This window comes from Capricornis sumatraensis, chromosome 5, assembly GCF_032405125.1.
Source record: "Capricornis sumatraensis isolate serow.1 chromosome 5, serow.2, whole genome shotgun sequence".
NCBI lineage: Eukaryota > Metazoa > Chordata > Mammalia > Artiodactyla > Bovidae > Capricornis > Capricornis sumatraensis.
The window spans coordinates 122,781,856-122,804,874 of NC_091073.1; positions in this window are offsets into that span (position 1 = coordinate 122,781,856).

Sequence of the window (23,019 nt, forward strand, 5' to 3'; positions counted from 1 at the left end):
CGCTGTACCCTACACAATTTTGTGAAGCACACAAAAGCACAGCCACTTGTACAGGATGCGCGCAAGGAGCAGTGTAAGCCAGACATATGAACTAACATCCCCGACTGGACATGTGAGCACAGTTTGCATTTGGAAAGTTCACAACCGGAAGGCTCAGTGTAGGGGCCTTACTGTAGTTTACCCCCATTCTGCCTTAAATACCTTTTTGTTGCTGTTTTCCAATAAAGATGACTTCAAAGGAATGTTTCATTTAACTTTTAGATTTTGGAAGTATGAGAGCCACTTAAATTGCTATTGTCTGTGAGCTTTCAGCATCTCCAAGAATTCTTAGGAAATGAGACCATCTACAGATTGCTTGCAGATTATTTTTATGATGTAAATTTATTTTGAAGTCTCTTTTTGTGATGTTGAATTAAAATTTTTTTCAAGACTCCAGCTCTTTTTTATGGCCCCTGAAAAGCTTCGAAGGCCTCCAAATACTGTGTATAGAGTGCCTCCTGCCAGAAAATGGTGGTGAGGACTTGGAGAGTGTGAAACTCGTCCTGAGCCAGTACTGCTACTGTCATAGGCATATAACAAACCAGGGACTACTTCTAACTAATTAAATCCTGTGTCATCTTTATTTTGAATAAGTCTCAGTGCCCTAAAGAACCAGGGAAAGACAAAGAAGTATCTGTTTTCCTGAACACCCAGCTTCTGAGAGCTGAGTTAAATACCTGCCTGAAATGACCCGGATAATTTCTGGAGTAACGTCTCCAAAGCAGAGATTAATGAGATCCAATTTAAGATGTGAGATTTAGACACATATTCCAGAAAGTCAATATATGTGGTATTTCTGATCTTTCAACACTCCAGCCATCTAGACCTTTTAATTTCCTTTTATGCAGCTGTCTGCACAGGTTCGCTTACATTTGATCTGAGTTGTTTCCCTGTCTTTGGTACTTACATCACCCAGGGGAGTAGACCTCAAAAATGGCTACAAGCTTTTCCCTCTACTGTCACCCCTTTCCCTTGTGGCTTTCCCCTCCTCCTAGCAAGGAGCAGAGCCTATTTTCCAGCCCTTGAATCTGGATCTGAACGTGTGATTTGCCTGGGCCAAAGGCACATCAGTAAATAGGACACTCTTGAGCAGTGCTTGTGTATTTGGGCTTGCCCCTTCTGACAGTCCCTGGGCGCCCTCCAACTGCCACTGTGCACTGTCATCCCGCCGGGTTGGAGGCATCTCTGTCACTGCAGCTGACACTGGCTTTTCTGCATCCCCCTAAAATAGGAAGCCCACACGCACAGTTTTTCGCCTCTGCTGGAAGCACTGCAATACAGTGTTCTCATTAACTGTAGAGCAAAAATCAAACTCCTTCACCAGCACCCAAGACCTTGACTTTGGGACCCCATCCTGCCCTTCCAAGTCCTCCCCACTTCTCTGCCTAAAGAGCCCTTCCCTGCAGCCTGGCTTCCTCCTCTCACCACCCCCCTGGGTCTTCCCATTGCCAGCCCCTAGAACGTTCACCACTTCCATGCCCTCTTTCCTCTTCTTCAGATTCAGAGCTGCCACTATTTACTGTCCACACCGAGACCTTCCTTCCCCACGAAGTCTTTCCTGGGCAATTCCAGTCTCTACTCACTCATTCATTCAAACACACGAACACACAATGGAAAAAAGACAGCTTCAGTCCCTGCTCTGGGGGAGCTGAGAGTCCAAGAGAACCGAGGGCACACAGCATTCATCTGACACTTGGCACACACGTCCTTGTATTTCATCTCAGCATTTCACATATCTGTATCCACCCACAGTCAGAGTGCAAGCTCTGTGAGGTCTGGAGTATCTCTTCTTGCACTCTGTAAATTTCTGTGTACTTCCTATAAAACTCTTAGAAAAGAAGAAGTGAACGCGAAAGTCATGTCCAACTCCTTGCAATCCCATGGGCTATACAGTCCATGGAATTCTCTAGGCCAGAATAATATTGGAGCGGGTAGCCATTCCCTTCTCCAGGGGATCTTCCTAAGCCAGGGATTGAACCCAGGTCTCCCGCGTTGCAGGGGGATTCTTTACCAGCTGAGCCACCAGGGACGCCCAGTATCTATTGGAATGCTTTGACAAACATAGACGCTTCACAGGTGTTTATTAGCCGGTAGGCTGGTTACCCTGAGAAACTTCAGGAAGTCTTCAGATTTGACAAACATAGACGCTTCACAGGTGTTTATTAGCCGGTAGGCTGGTTACCCTGAGAAACTTCAGGAAGTCGTCAGATCTACCGACATAGAGAATTGTGTGGTCGTTTCCAGTGTGTTCGCCGTGATGACTTACGTGTCCACAGGTGAGAACACTGCTCCTTGCTGTGTACTCTGGTTTCACTGTCATGTCGGGTCTTTGAACCTGCCAAGATTTGGGATGGTTCCCTTCATTCCACTAGACCTTGCTTTGATTCTAACTTGATCAAAATGAGATCAAATTTCTAAGACATAAGGACATAGAGACCAATTTTTTTTTTCTTTATACCCCATACAAAACCCAGCCAAGCAACATTCACGTATAACCCAAGTTCCTTCCCGCCTCTGTTAAAGGGCTTCTTTCTTTCCCTTTCCAAGCATTCACAGTGGAGAGATAAACAAGCAAAAATCTACTAGCAAGCCAGCTGTCTATCCCCAGTGAAAAACACAACAAACTGTGATATGTTCACGAAACAGAATTTTACCCTAGCATGAAAAACCCTCAAACCACAGCTGCAAGCAACAATACGGGTGAGTCTCTATATCAGCACTGAACAGAAAAATCTCCCCCCAGCTTCCCAGCTCACTTAGAATCAAACACTAATTCCTCACTGAGACCTCTAGGGACCCGGGAACCCACCCCTGCCTACCTCTGCAGCCCCCTACCACGCCCCCATTGCCTTTGTCCAGAACATACTTCCCATGGATCACTACTGTGCCCTCGTCACTTAACATCGCAGTGAGGATGTTATCAACACAAACCAACCCAGAGGCTTGTTCACTTCACCTTGTTCTCTTTTCCTCTAAACAGGACTATTGTTTATATATGGTCTCATTTTCTGTCCAGTCTCATTTGTCTGGTTCGCTATTTTCCAACACCAAGCACAGTTCCTGGCAAATACCAGGAGCTCAGTAAATCTTTCTTAGATCAAGAACTAATCGTTCTAATGCAGCTAATCGTGTGCATGAGAGAGAAAGAGAGGTGACGGGGGCGGGGGGGGCGGTGCGGATAAAGAGAGAGAGAGAGATGGGGCGGCATCTAGCTTTTGTAGAATAACCACCACACTGCTGGCTTCTCGCGTGCGTTGTATAACTCAACCATCACGGCAACCCTGTGAGGTAGGTGCTGCTGGCTCTGTTTTACCGCTCAAGACCCTGAGAAGAGGGTAAGTGACCCGACCTGTTCACACAGTCCGCATCTGAACTCAGGTCCGTCCGATCACTAACTCCTGTCCTTCCCACAGCACAGTCGCCCCTTGTGCTGTTGGACTGTTCCTTGGACTATACAGTCCATGGGGTCGCAAAGGGTCAGCCACGAGTGAGACTTTCACAATTGCCCCTTGCCACGCAATAAAACCACAGCCTGAGCTCATCGCGGGTGACCCAGAGGAGCACTTCTAGGCCCCTCTGTTGGAGATTCTGCCCTAACCACTCACCTCCCCTCCCCTGAAGTTTTCCCGCCCTTACGTGCGCCTGAGTGCGCACTGAAACCCACCGGTCCGTCCAGGCTCCCTCTGCCCAGGGCTGCAGAGGTGGTGTAGTGCTTAGGGCTCTCCAGAGGAAAAGAGCCAAGAGGAGGTACAGAGAGACAGACACGGTAGACAGACACAGGAAAGACAGATGGACAGATAGATAGAAGGATAGGCAGATGGACAGACAACATAGATAGACTGATAGACACAATGGAGAGATAGACAGATGGATAGATAGACAGATATGATGAATAGATAGACACGACAGACAGACGGATAGGCCAAATGGGGGGATACACAGATAGACAGACAGATGGCCACATGTGGTTCCTGCCTCCATTCTCTTAGAAAAAGCCAAAGTTCCTTGGGGAAGTGGTTGATTCTAGGGCTGAGGCAAGAAATATACAAGATAAGCCAGGAGCATCTTGTAGGGCCAGCAAAGAAGGTGATCAGGGAGTTCCCTGACAGTCCGACGGCTAAGACTCCATGCTCTCACTGCCAGGGCCCTGGGTTCAATCCCTGGTCGGGGAATTAAGGTCCCACAAGCTGCAGGACACAGCCAAAAGCAAAAGGAAACGTTGATCAAAACCCGAAACAATAAAGGTGTGGGGGTGTGACAGGGGGACATGGGCATCAACCTGAGAGTTAGAGCAAAAATAATCTGAACATAAAAATAAACAGCAAAGTATTGGGTTAGCATCAAAGGATAAAATAAATATTCATGAGTCAGTATTGATACAAACAAATATTAACTTTGTTAAATTCTTCCCCTTGAGAAGTGGAGCTTACCTCCCCACCCCTAAGCATCACTCAGTTTATTGACCTGCCTCCGAAAACCAGACAAAAGGAGGAAAAGTCAAGTAACTGCAGAGGAAAAACCTGGGGCTCAGTGTGAGCACCAGTAGGGGTGAGTCACAGTGGCAGCATGCCCCTTGATGTGCTCAACGAGAATGGCCCTCCGCCCGTGAGGTCTTCCTCCCCGACACATACCCTCACTCCAACCATGGGGAAAATGTCAGACACCCAAATTGACCTGTGTTCTACAAAACACCAGACCAATACACCCCAGAGTCGTCAACGTCATCAAAAACAAGGGCAGTCTGGGAAAGTGTCTCAGTCCAAGGGAGGCTCAGGTTGACAGTGTATCAACACTGGCTCATTGGTGGTGATAAATGGACTGTAGTAAGACGAAGCAAGGGAACTTGGATATGGAGGACACGAGGGCTCGCCATCTTTGCAACCTTTCTGTAAATTGAAATTTTAAAGTTTATTTTTTTAATAAGGAAGAGAAAGAATACCAGGTAGCTTTCAAAATCTCCAGGAGGATCAGAGAAACAGACTTGAAGGAATGATGCCCCAGTCAAAAGCTGGTCCCTTGAAGACACCAGTGCACCATTTCTGAGTATAAACACAGCATGTCCGCAACTTACTTGATGGGAATCACTTTTTTTTTTAATTTGACCGCATCATGCAGCATGTGGGATCTTAATTCTGCAAACAGGAACCAAACCCATGCACCCTGCATTGGAAGCAAAGAATCTTAACCACTGGACTGCCAGAGAAAGCCCCGACACTGTTACAGGTGCAAGCTCACTCTGCTCCCCGCACAGCAAGACCTTAGGGATCTGAGAGACAAGGCGGCCGAGAAGACCACTAGTCTGTGACATTAGACACTAGTCTGTCTCTCAAAATAGCCATCTTACGGGGCTCTGGCTGCCAGGTTCTTGTATAGATCAGAGGTGAGGGAGGTGAGGACACAAGAACGTCACTGTCAGTCACTCGGTGGTGCCCAGCTGCTTGCGACCCTATGGACTGTAGCCCACAAAGCTCCTCTCTCCGTGGGATTCTCTAGGCAAGAATACTGGAGTGGGCAGCCATTTCCTTCTCCAGGGGATCTTCCCCACCCAGGGATCGAACCCAGGTCTCCTGCACTTCAGATGAATCCCTTACTGTCTGAGTCACCAGGGAAGCCCAATAAAGGCCAAGCCTCAGGCAGGAGATGTGTTAATTTCTTTCTTCCTGCCATCCACAGGTGGACACGGTTCTGAACAAAGGCACTTCAGTTTAACAGTTAGGCGGCCGGGCAGAATTCTCTGAGGCGGGCCATTATGTATGATGATAATAGCAACAGCAAAGAAAAGCAGGTTAAAGCCACAGTTCCAGCATGGAGGCCATTGTTGTTGCTCAGTTGTGTCTGACTTTTCAACTCCGTGGACTATAGCCCACCAGTTTCCTCTGTCCATGAAGTTCTCCGGCTAAGAATACTGGAGTGGGTTGCCATTCCTTTCTCCAGGGGATCTTCCCGACCCAGGATCAAACCCGGGTCTCCTGCAGTGCAGGTAGATTCCTTACTGTCTGAGCCCCCAGGGAGACCCAACATGGAGACAGAACCGGCCTTTCCCTGCCTTCTAAGGCTTCTCCTAAGTCACTTCTAAGACCTTTCCTCTCTGGACCCTGGCAAATTGGCAGAGCCTGGGTCATGAGCACACATCTGAGCAGCAAAGGAAGGGAGAGATGTTTTCCCTTTGTCTCACGGGAAGGGTCCCTGCTTCATAGGGAGGGGAAGTCCCCTGACAGGAAGGGGCTTCAAACATAGTTCAGCCAAAAGGAATTCTATGGTCCAAAGACAGGGTTCTCTACTGGCCCAGTGTGACCCAAGCATGAAATCTAAATTGTAAAGACACGAATGGACTTCTGAATTGTGGTAGGTGATGACCATCCAGTGGTTTGCTGGAGACCCCCAGCACTGGTTTGTGGAAGCCAGTGTTTGTTTTTAGGAATTTCGCAGTTATTAAACACAACATTATTTAAAACTAAATTATATAAACTTTGTTGTTTGTTTAGTCATTAAGTCGTGTCTGACTCTTTATGACCCCATGAGCTGCAGCCCACCAGGCTCCTCTGTCCATGGGAGTCTCCAGGCAAGAATCCTGCAATGGGTTGCCATGTCCTCCTTCGGGGGATCTTCCAGACCCAGGGATCAAACCTGGGCCTCCTGCTTGACAGGCGAATTCTTTACTGCTGAGCCACCAGGGAAGCCCTGTATAAACTCACACTTAACTGAACTATATTTAAAAGGTAAAAGCTACTTGAAAGGTCAGGGCGAGGTCAGGACGAAAGGTCAGGGAAAGGTCAGGCGTGCTGAGGCATGCCCGGGCATGTAGGGACATGCCCCGGCAGAGGGCGCTGCAGACACACACCGGAGACGGGCCGGCAACCAAGCCGACCAATCAGGAGCCGACACGAAGCCCTCGCCGTCCAATCAGGAACCGACGCGGAGCCCTTGAACACCAATCACCGCTGAGCCCGCGTTTTCTTCCTTATATGGGAGCCCCGGCCCGGGCTATAAAACCCCTTCCCCGCCCCTCACACCTCGCAGATTCCACAGACTCGCTTTACCCCGCAGACTCCCTTTGCTTCGCAGACCGCCCCCCTTGCTTCCCTGCTTACCCGCCCCTGGGAGTTCTGCCCGAGAGCAACCGCCCAATAAAAGGCCCTGTTCAATGGTCCATAGGGGTGGTTCCTTCTTCCCGAGGCGTTTCTTACATCTGGCGCCCAACGTGGGGCTCGAGGTGAGGGCTTCCGGCACTCGCCGTAGAGGCCCCCTTGAGCTCCACTGCCGCGGTAGACCCCCGGACCCAGGCGGCTGGCCAACCCCCCCCCCCGACGGCAGGATACGGGGTAAGTCCCTTCGGCTTTGGAGCCCGCCCTCCCTGGCGACCACTTCCTGGGACCCGGTAACCAGTGGCCACTTACTGGGTCCTCCCGGTCACCAGCTCGTGAGGGAGACGTCCCGAACGGCTGTGTAGGCCTCCGGCTTCGGCCTTCCTCGGTCCCCCAGTACGGGAGGAAGACGTTCCGAACGGCTGTGCAGACCCCCGGCTTCCCTTGGCACCCGAAGACGTTCGGGCAGCGAGGGTTAGTCTCCGTTTGGTGATCGCCATGGGATCGACGGCCTCCAAACCCGATCCCCAATATTCCACCCCCTTAGAGTGCCTGCTGGCTAACCTGCAGACCCTAAAACTAAAGGGATATATCCGCTCCAAGCAGCTCACTTTCCTGTGTTCACAAGCCTGGCCTCAGTATCCCCTAGATAATGGCTCACAATGGCCAGCCACAGGGACATTTGACTTTGACGTCCTCCGTGATTTAGATAACTACTGCCGGAGAACGGGAAAATGGTCTGAGGCCCCCTATGTTCAGGCCTTTTGGGCGTTGCGCTCTCGCCCCACCCTGTGCACCACGTGCACTCCCTGCCAAATCCTGCTTATCCTGGCTCCCCCTATTCCACTCTCCCGGGCCAAACCAGCTCCTCCCGTCTCTGAGTCCTCTGCTTTCTCTGTTCCCCCGGAAGATCTGGTGGCCCCTCCTCCCTATACCTCTCCCACGGCCCCCTCCCCCTCCACTCCGGCCGCTCCAGCCCCCGAGACTCCACCGCCGGCCCTGGATCCTCCGGCCCTTAACCCTATCTTGTATCCTCCTCTTCCCCCCGTCACTCCCTCCCCTTCCCCGGTTAGCTCCCACACTCGCTCCCGCAGCAACCCTCTGGGAGCCTCCCCTCCCCCTCCCCCAGCCACGCTATTCCCTCTCCGACAAGTAGCCAGAGCTGAGGGTCTAGCCCAAGTCCATGTCCCCTTCTCTCTCCAAGACTTAGCACAGATTGAGGCCAAACTGGGTTCCTTCTCCTCCAACCCCACTCAGTACATTAAGCAGTTTACTGGTCTGACCCGCGCCTACGCCTTGACATGGCAGGACATATATGTTATCCTGGGGTCTACCACCACCCCCGAGGAGAGGCAGGCTATCTGGACGGCAGCCAAGGCTCAGGCCGACCAGCGGCACTATGCCAACCCCTCCCCCAAGCGCCCCCCAGGGGCTCAGGCGGTTCCTGACACTGACCCTGATTGGAACTACCAGGAGAGGGGTGGCGGCCAGCTGCGAGTACGCTATATGATCGAGTGTATCCTCGACGGGATGGAAACGTCCTCTCATAAGGTTGTAAACCTCCTCAAACTAGATGAGGTGACCCAGGGGCCCGACGAAAACCCAGCCATGTTCCTTAATTGGCTGACCGAAGCCCTCGTCCAATACACCAGGCTGTCCCCGGAGTCCCCCATCGGGGCGGCCACCTTGGCCAATCGTTTTATCTCCCAGTCTGCCCCCGATATCCGGAAAAAGTTGGCCAAGGCCGAGGACGGCCCTCAGACCCCTATCCGAGACCTGGTAAAAATGGCCTTTAAGGTCTACCATGCCCGCGAGGAAACTGCTGAGGCCAGCCGAAAGGCAAGGCTCAAGCAAAAGGCCGAATTTCAGGCAAGCCTCCTAAACCAGCAAACCCAGGCCTTGGTAGCGGCCCTGCGGCTGGCGGTGGGCTTGGGGCCCCAAAACCCCCCTCTGGGGGCCTGCCTCAAGTGCGGCCAACAAGGGCACTGGGCCAGGATGTGCCCCAATCCGCGACCTCCTTCCAAGCCGTGCCCGTTGTGCAAACGACGAGGACACTGGGCTGGTAACTGTCCCCAGGCCTTTCGGGCCTCGACCTCTAGGGTCCGGGGACCAGAGCGCCCCAGGGAGACCTCCTGCCCTCCTTCGGCTTTGGAGCTGCTGAACTTCGACGGTGACTGACGCCGCCCAGACTCAGGGACCCCAATAACCCAAGCCGAGCCCAGGGTAACGCTCCAGGTAGCGGGTAAGTCCATCAGTTTTTTGGTTGATACGGGGGCTACCTATTCGGTCCTTCCCTCTTTCGGAGGCACTTTACGTCCTTCCCAGGTTTCGGTTATGGGCATTGACGGCCAACCCTCGTGTCCGCTCCAAACCCAACCACTATCCTGTCAGTTAGATTCCTGTCTATTTACCCACTCCTTTCTGGTCGTTCCCTCCTGCCCTACTCCTCTCTTGGGAAGAGACATACTTGCTAAGCTGAAGGCCACTCTTGAGTTAGCTCCAGGATCGGCTCCCACGTCAGGGGCCTTCCTAATGCTACTGGTTGACCCTCCAACCTCTTCTGTTAATCCTGAGGTCTGGGACACCCGAGTCCCGGTGGTGGCTCGGCACCACCCTCCAGTTCTCATTCGGCTAAGGGATCCTACCTGTTTCCCAACCCGGCCCCAGTTTCCTTTATCTACTCGCAACCTCAGGGGGCTAAAGCCCATCATCGACCGTCTCATGGGACAGGGTCTCCTGATCCCCACGACCTCCCCCTGTAACACGCCTATCCTCCCTGTTCGGAAGGCTTCAGGAGACTACCGGCTAGTGCGGGATCTCCGCCTGATCAACACGGCGGTGATCCCTGCCCATCCACTTGTCCCTAACCCCTACACCATCCCTTCTTCCATACCTCCTCAGACTTCTCATTTCACCATTGTTGACCTCAAGGACGCCTTTTTTACCATCCCACTCCACCCCGACTGCCAATTTCTCTTTGCGTTCACCTGGACTGACCCCGACACCCAGCTGACCACACGACTCACATGGACCGTACTCCCTCAGGGGTTCAGAGACAGTCCCCACTACTTCGGGCAAGCTCTGTCCCGGGACCTGGCTAGGTGCTCGCTCCGCCCTAGCACCCTCCTCCAGTACGTAGACGACTTGCTCCTTTGCAGCCCCTCAGAAGAGACCTCCCGACAACATACTGCAACCCTCCTCAATTTCCTTGGTTCCCAGCGTTACAGAGCCTCACAATCCAAAGCCCAACTGGCTCAGACTTCTGTCGTCTATCTGGGTCTCCAAATCACTCCGACCACTAAAGCCCTGACAGCCGACCAGTGTAGCCTCCTCCGGTCCATTTGCCCTCCGGCCGACGGAAACCAGATATTGTCCTTCTTAGGACTGACGGGATTCTTCCGACACTGGGTCCCAAATTATGCTACCCTGGCCAAACCTCTGTATGCGGCAGCCAAAGAGACTCCCACAGGGCCGCTGTCTTCCCCCACCGAAGTGATTCGGGCCTTCCACACTTTACGCTCAACCCTATTGGCTGCACCCCCTCTCTTTCTCCCAAATCCCAACTATCCGCACCATCTATACTCTGAGGAAAAGGGAGGGATAGCCTTTGGAGCCTTGGTGCAACCGATTGGTCCCGAATTGCTGCCTATTGCTTACATATCCAAACAACTTGACCCCACAGCCAGGGGATGGTTCCCCTGCCTGCGGGCACTAGTGGCAGCGACAACATTGTACGCTGATGCAAAAAAGCTGATTCATGACCAACCCCTGACCATCTTCTCGCCTTACCGTCTTGGCGACCTTTTAGCCTCTAGATTTCTTTCTGAACTCAGCGAGTCCAGGCTCCAACAATTTCACCTGGTATTTCTGGACAATCCTCAGGTTTCCGTGGGCCGCTCCCCACAATTAAACCCGCTTTCATCGCTACCCTCACTCTCTCTCTCCTCAGAACCCCCAACCCACTCATGCTCAGAGGTCTTTGAGTCCCTTATGCAACCACCCCACAACCTGTTCTCCAAACCTCTACCAAATCCAGAGCTAACTTTGTTCATCGATGGGAGCTCAAAGCGAGACCCCAATGGAAACTGAAGGGCGGCCTATGCTGTGGTAACCACCCGGGAAGTCTTGGAGGCTCAGCCCTTGCCACCCGGGATGACTTCTCAGAAGGCTGAACTAACAGCCCTGACTAGAGCCTTACACCTAGCAGAAGGAAAAAGGGCCAATATTTACACAGACTGCAAATATGCCTTCTTGATTGCCCATTCTCACACGGCAATCTGGAAAGAACGGGGCTTCCTGACCACTAAAGGATCCCCCATCTGTAATGCCCCCCACATTACTCGACTGTTGGATGCCTTATCCCTGCCCAAAGAGGTCGCTATCGTACATTGCAAGGGACACCAGAATACTCATGACATTGTCGCTCTGGGTAACAACATGGCAGATCACGTGGCTCGACAAATTACCTTACAACAAGCCCCCGAGCCCCTGCTGACTTTGAGATCCACCCTCCACCCAGATTATTCGAGCAAGGAAGCCAGAGCCTTGCTGGCGCAAGAAGGGGCACAGAGGCACCCGTCGGGATGGATACTGCTCCATAATAAACCGGTGCTTCCTGAGCGCCAGGCTAAGACCATAATATCCCAAATTCACAATACCCTCCACATCGGACCAAGAGCTCTCTTTTCCTTTCTCAGCCCTGTCTTTTCTCCCCCACATCTCAGACAGACCATATATGCTGTCCACCGATCCTGCCTAACATGTGCCTCCACCTCTCCTCAGGGAGGGCTCCGACCCCCACAGGAGACTCACCAGTTGAGGGGACATATGCCCGGGCAGGATTGGCAGATAGACTTCACCCACATGCCCAGACATCGAGCCTACCGCTATCTGCTGGTCTTGGTGGACACCTTTTCAGGATGGGTCGAGGCCTTCCCCACAGCCCGGGAGACGGCAGTGGCAGTGGGTGGAGGTCTTGACAGCCCATCTCATTCCCAGGTTTGGGTTGCCAAACTCTCTCCAGTCTGACAATGGGCCTGCATTCATCTCGCAGATCTCTCAGCAGGTAGCTGCGGCCCTAGGTATCGGCTGGCATCTCCACATCCCCTATCGGCCCCAATCGTCAGGCAAGGTAGAGCGGGTGAACGGCATCATCAAGACGCATCTGACCAAGCTAGCCTCAGAACTGCGGCTACCTTGGGTTGACCTCCTTCCTCTGGCGCTCACTCGCATTCGCACCACACCACACTCCAAAACAGGTTTGACCCCTTTTGAACTGCTCTACAGCAGGCCCTATCTCCTGACTCACCTCCCCGAGGGAGAGGCTCCTCCACTCGCGGGATACCTCCCCCTCTTCTCCCTCCTACGATCCTTGCTGAGGGAACACGCAGATCGGGTCCTGCCACAACCGACAGACGACGCAGGGCCCACCCAGCCTCTGGCCCCAGGAGATCGGGTACTGCTGAAAACCCTGAGTCCCAGCCCACTACAGCCTCGCTGGACGGGACCCCATACTGTAATCCTCACCACTCCTACAGCCGCCAAACTCCTGGGACACGAGCCCTGGTACCACCTGACCCGACTCAAATGAGCTCCCCCAGGTCTCCCAGAGACAGGGGTGGCCCTGGCCCCGACCCCTCCTCCTGATCACTCCTACCGCTCCACCCTCACGGGGCCGACCAAACTGACCATTACCCGAACCCCTCTGTCGCCGATTCCTGAGTGACTGAGAAACCACCGTCCAAATCTTTTATTAAGAGGAGAGGGAGGAACACCTTAGGGAGAGCACCCGAGGGAGAGGGCAGAAGGAATAGGACAGAGAGGAGGAGACGCAGAGAAAGGAAGGAAGACGAGGGAAGGAAAGAACCAAGGGAAATGGAACCAGAGAAGGAAAGAGGAGAAAGTCAGAGAAAGCAAAAGAAAGTCAGAGAAAGGAAAGAGAAGAGCTGAAGAGCAAAAAGGAGAGAAGGCAAAAGAAAGTAGGAGAGAGAGATAGAGTGGCGGAGAGAGTGAGAAAAGGAAGGAAGAGAAAGACTGAAACTGAAAGAGAGGAAAGAGAGACAGAAAGGAATTAGAGAGTGTGACAGAAGAGAAAGGAAAAAGCAAGGCAGAGAAGCAGAAAAGAGAGACAGAATCGAAGGAAAAGAGAGAGAGAGACGAAGGCAGAAACTGCCAGGAAGGAAGGCAAAAGGTGAGAGAGAGAGAGGCCCAGCAGGGCTGGTTCGAATCCTGGTTCCAGAGCTTCCAGAGCTCCCCTTGGCTGACAACTTTGCTATCTTCCCTAGTGGGACCGATCATCATTCTCCTACTGCTCCTGACTTTCGGGCCCTCATCAAACAACGGCTCAACACGGTCCAGCTGATGGTGCTGCGACAACAGTACCAAGCTCTTCCAACAAGCACTCCTTGGCAAGATTAACGGCAGACGCCCCCTGTCATCCCGACCGTACCCTACCCCATCCCGGCCGTACCCTACCCCTCGTCGCCCCCGTTCAGCAGGAAGTAGCAGAGAGAGTCGGCGCCCCTTGTCCTATATCAAAAAGGCCGGGATGAAAGGTCAGGGCGAGGTCTGGACGAAAGGTCAGGGAAAGGTCAGGCGTGCTGAGGCATGCCCGGGCATGTAGGGACATGCCCCGGCAGAGGGCGCTGCAGACACACCCCGGAGACGGGCCAGCAACCAATCCAACCAATCAGGAGCCGACACGAAGCCCGCGCCATCCAATCAGGAACCGACATGGAGCCCTTGAACACCAATCACCGCTGAGCCCGCGTTTTCTTCCTTATACGGGAGCCCCGGCCCGGGCTATAAAACCCCTTCCCCGCCCCTCACACCTCGCAGACTCCACAGACTCCCTTTACCCAGCAGACTCCCTTTGCTTCGCAGACCCCGCCCCCGCCCCGCTTCCCTGCTTACCCGCCCCCGGGAGTTCTGCCCGAGAGCGACCGCCCAATAAAAGGCCCTGTTCAACGGTCCATAGGGGTGGTTCCTTCTTCCCGAGGCGTTTCTTACACTACTGAAAATCCGTCATGTCCTAATTGCTTTATTATGCTTTCCTTGAGTCTACTTACATCTTCTTTACAATGATGTGCTGCCCCTTATGCAGTGACCTCTCACTGGTAGCTGGGAGCGGCCATGCCAGGAGCCTGGAAACCAGGAAATTTACACCATGGAAACCAGGAACCGCTGCAAAGAGCCTTTCCTGACCCCTTGTCAAACTGGTTATGGTTACAGCACACCAGTGAAGCCAGAAAGATTTTAGAAAGAGCCTAAAATGAAGATTTTCCATTTCGTGGGCTGAAGTCAAAAAACAGCTGGTCAGAGTGGTTACCCTTTCATGGAAACAGCGAAACTTGCTGATGGGGGTCATCTCAAGTGTCTGGAGCACTGGACCAAGGGGCCTCCTGGGGAGAATCAGGAAGACAATCCTGAGTCTGAGAGAGCACGTAAACGCTGAGAAACGCCTGTTACTGCAGGCCAGTGAAGCACCCGCAGCTTGCTTACTTACTGGTGTTTTAGGGGGCAAAGTCAAGTCATTCTTCCCTAATGAAGGAGGGCAGTGTGCAAGTCCAGGTGAAACCATGTACCTGAGATTGGGACTTGAACCTAGCCAAAACCCTGTGTGGGACTTGAACCCATGGGACTGGGACTCAAACCCAGCCAAAACCTTGCTTGGGACTTGAACCCACATGGCTGGAACTCAACCCCAGCAAAAAACCATGGTACCTGGTTTCAGGACCTAATGAAGCTCAGGTTCTTAATGTCTCATCACAGAAAGAATTCAGTGAGAGACAGAGCGACAGGTAAGAAGTGGATTTATCCAGATTCAGAGAGAAGCACGCTCCACAGACAGAGTGCGGGCCATCACAGAGGGCGAGCGAGGCCCTGGAATTTGCGTGGTTAGTCTTTATAAGCTGAGTGATTTCACATGCTAACGAGTGGGACAGTTATTGCAACCATTTTGGGGAAGGAGTGGTTTCCAGAATTTGGGCCACTGCCCACTCCTTGGTCTTTCAACAGTGCCTTGGAACTGTCATCTGACAGATGACCATTATATCTACTACTGTAGAAATAAAGGCAGGAATCCCTTAGAAGAAATGGAGTAGCCACCACAGTCGACAAAAGTCCAAAATGCGGTATTTGGATGCAATCTCAAAAACGACAGAAGGATCTCTGTTCATTTCCAAGGCAAACCATTCAATATCACAGTTATCCACGTCTATGCCTGAACAGTAATGCTGAAGAAACTGAAGTTGAACGGTTCTATGAAGACCTATAAGACCTTCTAGAACTAACACCCAAAATAGATGTCCTTTCCATTATAAGGGACTGGAACGCAAAAGTAGGAAGTCAAGAGATACCTGGAGTAACAGGCAGAATTGGCCTTGAAACACAAAATGAAGCAGGTCAAAGGCTAACAGAGTTTTGCCAAGAGAACACACTGGGCATAGCAGTGTGTTCTTCCAAAACACAAGACTCTACACATGGACTTCACCAGATAGCCAATACCAAAATCAGATTGAGTATATTCTTTGCAGCAAATATAGAGAAGCTCTATACAGTCAGCAAAAACAAGACCAGGAGCTGACTGTGACTCAGATGATGAAGTCCTTACTACCAAATTCAGGTTTAAATTGAAGAAAGTAGGGAAAACCGCTAGACCATTCAGTTCAGTTCAGTTCAGTCTCTCAGTCGTGTCTGACTCTTTGCGACCACATGAATCGCAGCATGCCAGGCCTCCCTGTCCATCACCAACTCCCAGAGTTCACTCAGACTCACGTCCATCGAGTCAGTGATGCCATCCAGCAATCTCATCCTCTGTCGTCACCTTCTCCTCCTGCCCCCAATCCCTCCCAGCATCAGAGTCTTTTCCAATGAGTTAACTCTTCGCATGAGGTGGCCAAAGTATTGGAGTTTCAGCTTCAGCATCAGTTCTTCCAAAGAAATCCCAGGTTGATCTCCTTCAGAATGGACTGGCTGGATCTCCTTGCAGTCCAAGGGACTCTCAAAAGTCTTCTCCAGCACCACAGTTCAAAAGCATCAATTCTTCGGCACTCAGCCTTCTTCACAGTCCAACTCTCACATCCATACATGACCACAGGAAAAACCATAGTCTTGACTAGACGGACCTTAGTTGGCAAAGTAATGTCTCTGCTTTTGAATATGCTATCTAGGTTGGTCATAACTTTTCTTCCAAGGAGTAAGCGTCTTTTAATTTCATGGCTGCAATCACCATCTGCAGTGATTTTGGAGCACAAAAAATAAAGTCCGACACTGTTTCCACTGTTTCCCCATCTATTTCCCATGAAGTGATGGGACCAGATGCCATGATCTTCGTTTTCGGAATGTTGAGCTTAAAGCCAACTTTTTCACTCTCCACTTTCACTTTCATCAAGAGGCTCTTTAGTTCCTCTTCACTTTCTGCCATAAGGGTGGTGTCATCTGCATATCTGAGGTTATTGATATTTCTCCCGGCAGTCTTGATTCCAGCTTGTGTTTCTTCCAGTCCAGCGTTTCTCATGATGTACTCTTCATATAAGTTAAATAAGCAGGGTGACAATATACAGCCTTGACGTACTCCTTTTCCTATTTGAAACCAGTCTGTTGTTCCATGTTCAGTTCTAACTGTTGCTTCCTGACTTGCATACAGATTTCTCAAGAGGCAGGTCAGGTGATCTGGTATTCCCATCTCTTTCAGAATTTTCCACAGTTTATTGTGATGCACACAGTCAAAGGCTTTGGCATAGTCAATAAAGCAGAAATAGATGTTTTTCTGGAACTCTCTTGCTTTTTCCATGATCCAGTGGATGTTGGCAATTTGATCTCTGGTTCCTCTGCCTTTTCTAAAACCAGCTAGAACATCTGGAAGTTCATGGTTCACATATCGCTGAAGCCTGGCTTGGAGAATTTTGAGCATTACTTTACTAGCATGTGAGATGAGTGCAATCGTGCAGTAGTTTGAGCATTCTTTGGCATTGCCTTTCTTTGGGTTGGAATGGAAACTGACCTTTTCCAGTCCTGTGGCCACTGCTGAGTTTTCCAAATTTCCTGGCATACTGAGTGCAGCGCTTTCACAGCATCATCTTTCAGGATTTGAAACAGCTCAACTGGAATTCCATCACCTCCACTAGCTTTGTTCGTAGTGATGCTTCCTAAGGCCCACTTGACTTCACTTTCCAAGATGTCTGGCTCTAGATGAGTGATCACACCATCGTGATTATCTGGGTCATGAAGATCTTTTTTGTACAGTGCCCAACACGCTACTGGAGATCAGTGGAGAAATAACTCCAGAAAGAATGAAGGGATGGAGCCAAAGCAAAAACAATACCCAGCTGTGGATGTGACTGGTGATAGAAGCAAGGTCTGATGCTGTAAAGAGCAATATTGCATAGGAACCTGGAATGTCAGGTCCATGAATCAAGGCAAATTGGAAGTGGTCAAACAATAAATGGCAAGAGTGAATGTCGACATTCTAGGAATCAGCGAACTAAAATGGACTGGAATGGGTGAATTTAACTCAGATGACCATTATATCTACTACTGCAGGCAGGAATCCCTCAGAAGAAATGGAATAACCATCATGGTCAACAGAAGAGTCCGAAATGCAGTACTTGGATGCCATCTCAAAAATGACAGAATGATCTCTGTTCGTCTCCAAGGCAAACCATTCAATATCACAGTAATCCAAGTCTATGCCCCAACCAGTAACGCTGAAGAAGCTGAAGTTGAATGGTTCTATGAAGACCTACAAGACCTTTTAGAACTAACACCCCAAAAACGATGTCCTTTTCATGATAGGGGACTAGAATGCAAAAGTAGGAAGTCAAGAAACACCTGGAGTAACAGGCAAATTTGTCCTTGGAATGTGGAATGAAGCAGGGCAAAGACTAATAGAGTTTTGCCAAGAAAATGCACTGGTCATAGCAAACACCCTCTTCCAACAACACAAGAGAAGACTTTACACATGGACATCACCAGATGGTCAACACCAAAATCAGATTGATTATTCTTTGCAGCCAAAGATGGAGAAGCTCTATACAGTCAGCAAAAACAAGACTGGGAGCTGACTGTGGCTCAGATCATGAACTCCTTATTGCCAAATTCAGACTTAAATTGAAGAAAGTAAGGAAAACCACTAGACCATTCAGGTATGACCTAAATCAAATCCCTTATGATTATACAGTGGAAGTGAGAAATAGATTTAAGGGCCTAGATCTGATAGATAGAGTGGCTGATGAACTATGGAATGAGGTTCGTGACATTGTACAGGAGACAGGGATCAAGACCATCCCCATGGAAAAGAAATGCAAAAAAGCAAAATGGCTGTCTGGGGAGGCCTTACAAATAGCTGTGAAAAGAGGAGAGGTGAAAACCAAAGGAGAAAAGGAAAGATATAAGCATCTGAATACAGAGTTCCAAAGAATAGCAAGAAGAGATAAGAAAGCCTTCTTCAGCAATCAATGCAAAGAAATAGAGGAAAAGAACAGAATGGGAAAGACCAGAGATCTCTTCAAGAAAATTAGAGATACCAAGGGGACATTTCATGCAAAGATGGGCTCGATAAAGGACAGAAATGGTATGGGCCTAACAGAAGCAGAAGATATTAAGAAGAGGTGGCAAGAATACACAGAACAACTGTACAAAAAAAAAAAAAGACCATTCAGATATTGCCTAAATCAAATCACTTAGGATTATACAGTGGAAGTGACAAATAGATTCAAGGGATTAGATCTGATAGACAGAGTGCCTGAAGAACTATGGGTGGAGATTCATGGCATTGCACAGAAGGCAGTGATCAAGACTACCCCCAAGAAAAAGAAATGCAAAAAGGCAGAATGGTTGTCTGAGGAGGGCTTACAAATAGCTGAGAAAAGAGAAACTAAAGGCAAAGGAGAAAAGGAAAGACATACCCATCTGAATGCAGAGTTCCGAAGAATAGCAAGGACAGATAAGAAAGCCTTTCTCAGTGATCAGTGCAAAGAAATAGAGGAAAACAACAGAATGGGAAAGACTAGAGATCGCTTCAAGAAAGTTAGAGATACCAAGGGGACATTTCATGCAAAGATGGGCTCGATAAAGGACAGAAATGGTCTGGACCTAACAGAAGCAGAAGATATTAAGAAGAAGTGGCAAGGACACACAGAAGAAATATACAAAAAAGATGTTCATGACCCAGATAACCGTGATGGTGTGATCACTCACCTAGAGCCAGACATCCTAGAATGAGAAGTCAAGTGAGTCTTAGGAAGCCTCACTACGAACAAAGCTAGTGGAGGTGATAGAATTCCATTTAAACTATTTCAAATCCTAAAAGATGATGCTGTTAAAGTGCTGCACTCAATATGCCAACAAATTTGGAAAACTCAGCAGTGACCACAGGACTGGAAAAGGTCAGTTTCCATTCCAATCCCAAAGAAAGGCAATGCCAAAGAATGTTCAAACTACCATACTCATATCGCATGCTAGCAAAATAATGCTCAAAATTCTCCAAGCCAAGCTTCAACAGTACATGAACCTTCCAGATGTTCAAGCTGAATTTAGAAAAGGCAGAGGAACCAGAGATCAAATTACCAACATCCATTGGATCATTGAAAAAGCAAGAGTTCCAGAAAAACATCTGCTTTATTGACTATACCAAAGCCTTTGACTGTGTGGATCACAACAAACTGGAAAATTCTGAAAGAGATGGGAATACCAGACCACCTGACCTGCCACCTGAGAAATCTGTATGCAGGTCAAGAAGCAACAGTTAGAACTAGACATGAAACAACAGACTGGTTCAAAATAGGGAAAGCAGTACATCAAGGCTGTATATTGTCACCCTGCTTAGTTAACTTATATGCAGAGTACATCATGCAAAATGCCAGGCTGGATGAAGCACAAGCTGGAATCAAGATTGCTGGGAGAAATATCAATAACCTCAGATATGCAGATGATACCATCTTTATGGCTGAAAGTGAAGAAGAACTAAAGAGCTTCTTGATGAAAGTGAAAGGAGAGTGAAAAAGCCAGCTTAAAGCTCAACATTCCGAAAACTAAGATCATGGCATCTGATCTCATCACTTCATGGCAAATAGATGGGGAAACAATGGAAACAGTGACAGACTATTTTTCTGGGCTCCAAAATCACTGCAGATGGTGATTGCAGCCATGAAATTAAAAGATCCTTGCTCCTTAGAAGAAAAGCTATGACCAACCTCTACAGAATATTAAAAAGCAGAGACATTACTTTGCCAACAAAGGTCCATCTAGTCAAAGCTATGGTTTTTTCAGTGGTCATGTATGGATGTGAGAGTTGGTCTATAAAGAAAACTGAGAGCTGAAAAATTGATGCTTTTGAACTGTGGTGTTGGAGAAGACTCTTGAGAGTCCCTTGGACTGCAAGGAGATCCAACTAGTCAATACTAAAGGAAAGAAATCAGTCCTAAATATTCACTGGAAGGACTGATGCTGAAGCTGAAACTCCAATACTTTGGCCACCTGATGTGAAGAATGGATTCCTTGGAAAAGACTCTGATGCTGGAAAAGGTTGAAGGCAAGAGAAGGGGACAGCAGAGGATGAGATGGTTGGATGGCATCACCAACTCAATGGACCTGAGTTTGAGCAGGCTCTGGGAGTTGGTGGTGATGGACAGGGAGGCCTGGCGTGCTGCAGTCCATGGGGTCGCAGAGTCAGACACGACCGAGCGACTGAGCTGAGCTGGAACTGTCATGGCGCCTCTGGGTGTGTCGTTTCACTTGCTCACTGAGGACCAAGGTCCAGTGTTGTCTGCCGTCTTGGTCCCATTTGATTCTAATCGGTTTATGTTGCGTCCTTGGGCTATGTCATTCTTTCACAAGCTGTGCCCTGCCCCTTTCCCTACTGTTACACAGGTGCAGAGAGGGGATAGCGGTGCTGGTCTGCGTCTATTCATTTCCCTGGGCCACCATAACAAAGTACCCAGGCTGGGCAGCTTAAGTGAAGTCGCTCAGTCGTGTCCGACTCTTTGCAACCCCATGAACTGTAGCCCACCAGGTTCGTCTCTCCATGGGATTTTCCAGGCCAGAGTACTGGAGTGGGTTGCCATTTCCTTCTCCAGAGGATCTTCCCGAACCAGGGAATCAAACCCCAGTCGCCTCCATTGTGGGCAGACGCTTTACCATCTGAGCCACCAGGGAAGCCTAGACAATAGGAATGTATCTTCTCACAATTGTGGCTGCTGGAAGTCTGAGATGAAAGTGTGGACAGGGTCATTGCTCCATGGCCTGCCTCCTCCTCCTGTCCTCACAGGGCTATCCCTCTGTGTCCATCTTGTCAACATCACCAGATGTCAAATGGGATAGGAATGTGGTCTCAGATCTCACAGTCCCGGGTTTGAATGTCAGCTTCACCACGTCTCAGGTTCAGGACCTTGGACAGATACGTACCAGCTCTGCCTTTTCTCTACAAATGGAGATGGGCTTCCGAAATGACCAAGATGCTTTCCTGCTGTGGGTGTTTTAACTACGTGACACATCCATAAAGTGCGAGGACGCTGTAAGAGTCAGCTGTTGTCAAGTTCACCCTCATCTGAAAAGCCGGGGCCCAAGCGTGGACTGCGCTGATGTTTACACGATGGGTTATGTATTTGTGAAACAGTCACAAATTTCTACGAAACTCATGCCAAACTTGTAACTCTTGTGTAGGAGACTAAAGACTAAAGAATGCTTTTTTAAATTTTTAATAATTTTCGGCCATGCCACGAGGCATGCAGGATCCTAATTCCTTGACCAGGGATTGAACCCACACCCCGGCAGTGGAAGTATAGAGTCCTAACTACTGGACGGCCAGGGAAGTCCCTGAAAGGATGCTTTAAATGGTTGAAAGTAGCTTTAACTTGCCAAGAAATCCTCAGCTATAGATCTGTAAGAGCTGAGACTTACAAGGACTAATCAGAGGAAACAAAGGGGCGTGGATGAGAATTAGCCCCGGGGGACTTGCAGGGAATCATGGGGATTTAAATCCACAGCTAAAAATAGCACTCTCTTCCACTTCCTCTTCAGCTTTTGGTGTCAGTTTCTGATTTTAACAAGATTCTGTCTTAGATAAATCATGTGGATTTCACCCATCCCTCTCTAACTCTCACTGCGGTATAGATAAAGAGATGATCAAGAGTCTACTAGCAGCAGAAAGCAGAGAAGAGGCCTGAATAATTCCTGTGTGCCCAGAACTGTCCTTTATTCCCCCTCTCCCTTCGCCACGGGCTGTTGGCTTTCCTTAGTGTATACCCGCAGGCCCCAGCCTCTCCACAGTAACCATCCGACAGCCCCGGACACAGGACCCCAGGAATTCCAAGACAAGAAGAGACTTGCACAGACGTCTTTAAGGTTTGTCCCAGGCAGTGTACACACGAAAGCACTGTACCTCTGATCGGGAGGAGGGGAGCTTTCCCACCCAGGAGCACGCAGAACGGCAGGAAGAGAAGGAGCAGGCGAAGAAGACGAGGTGCCCCAGGCCAGCGATCGGGGAGGGGGACAGGACGCACAGGGGCGGAGCACGCGTCCTGGGCCCTCCGCAGACCGCCCGACGAGAGCAGCTCCGGCCCCCGGAAACGCCCGCCAGCCAAGAACGGAGAGCAGGCCCCCACTCCCCCGAAGTCCTGTCTGCGCCGGTCTTTTCCGGCCTTGGCACAGGTGACCGCAAAGAAGCGGCCTGGTTGAGAAAGTGTTCTTGTTGCAGAACCAGCTCATAAACTGCTCCTGGAAAGGGCAGTGAGAGCTTTGCAAAATGGATGCTGAACTTTCAGGACTTTTTACACTAGCTTTTAAATTGCTTTCTCAAGAATTGCTTAAATTGCTTTCTAAAGAAGAAAGGGTATACAGGAAGCAGTGACCAAAACCATCTCCAAGCAGAAGAAATGCAAGAAGGCAAAGTGGTTGT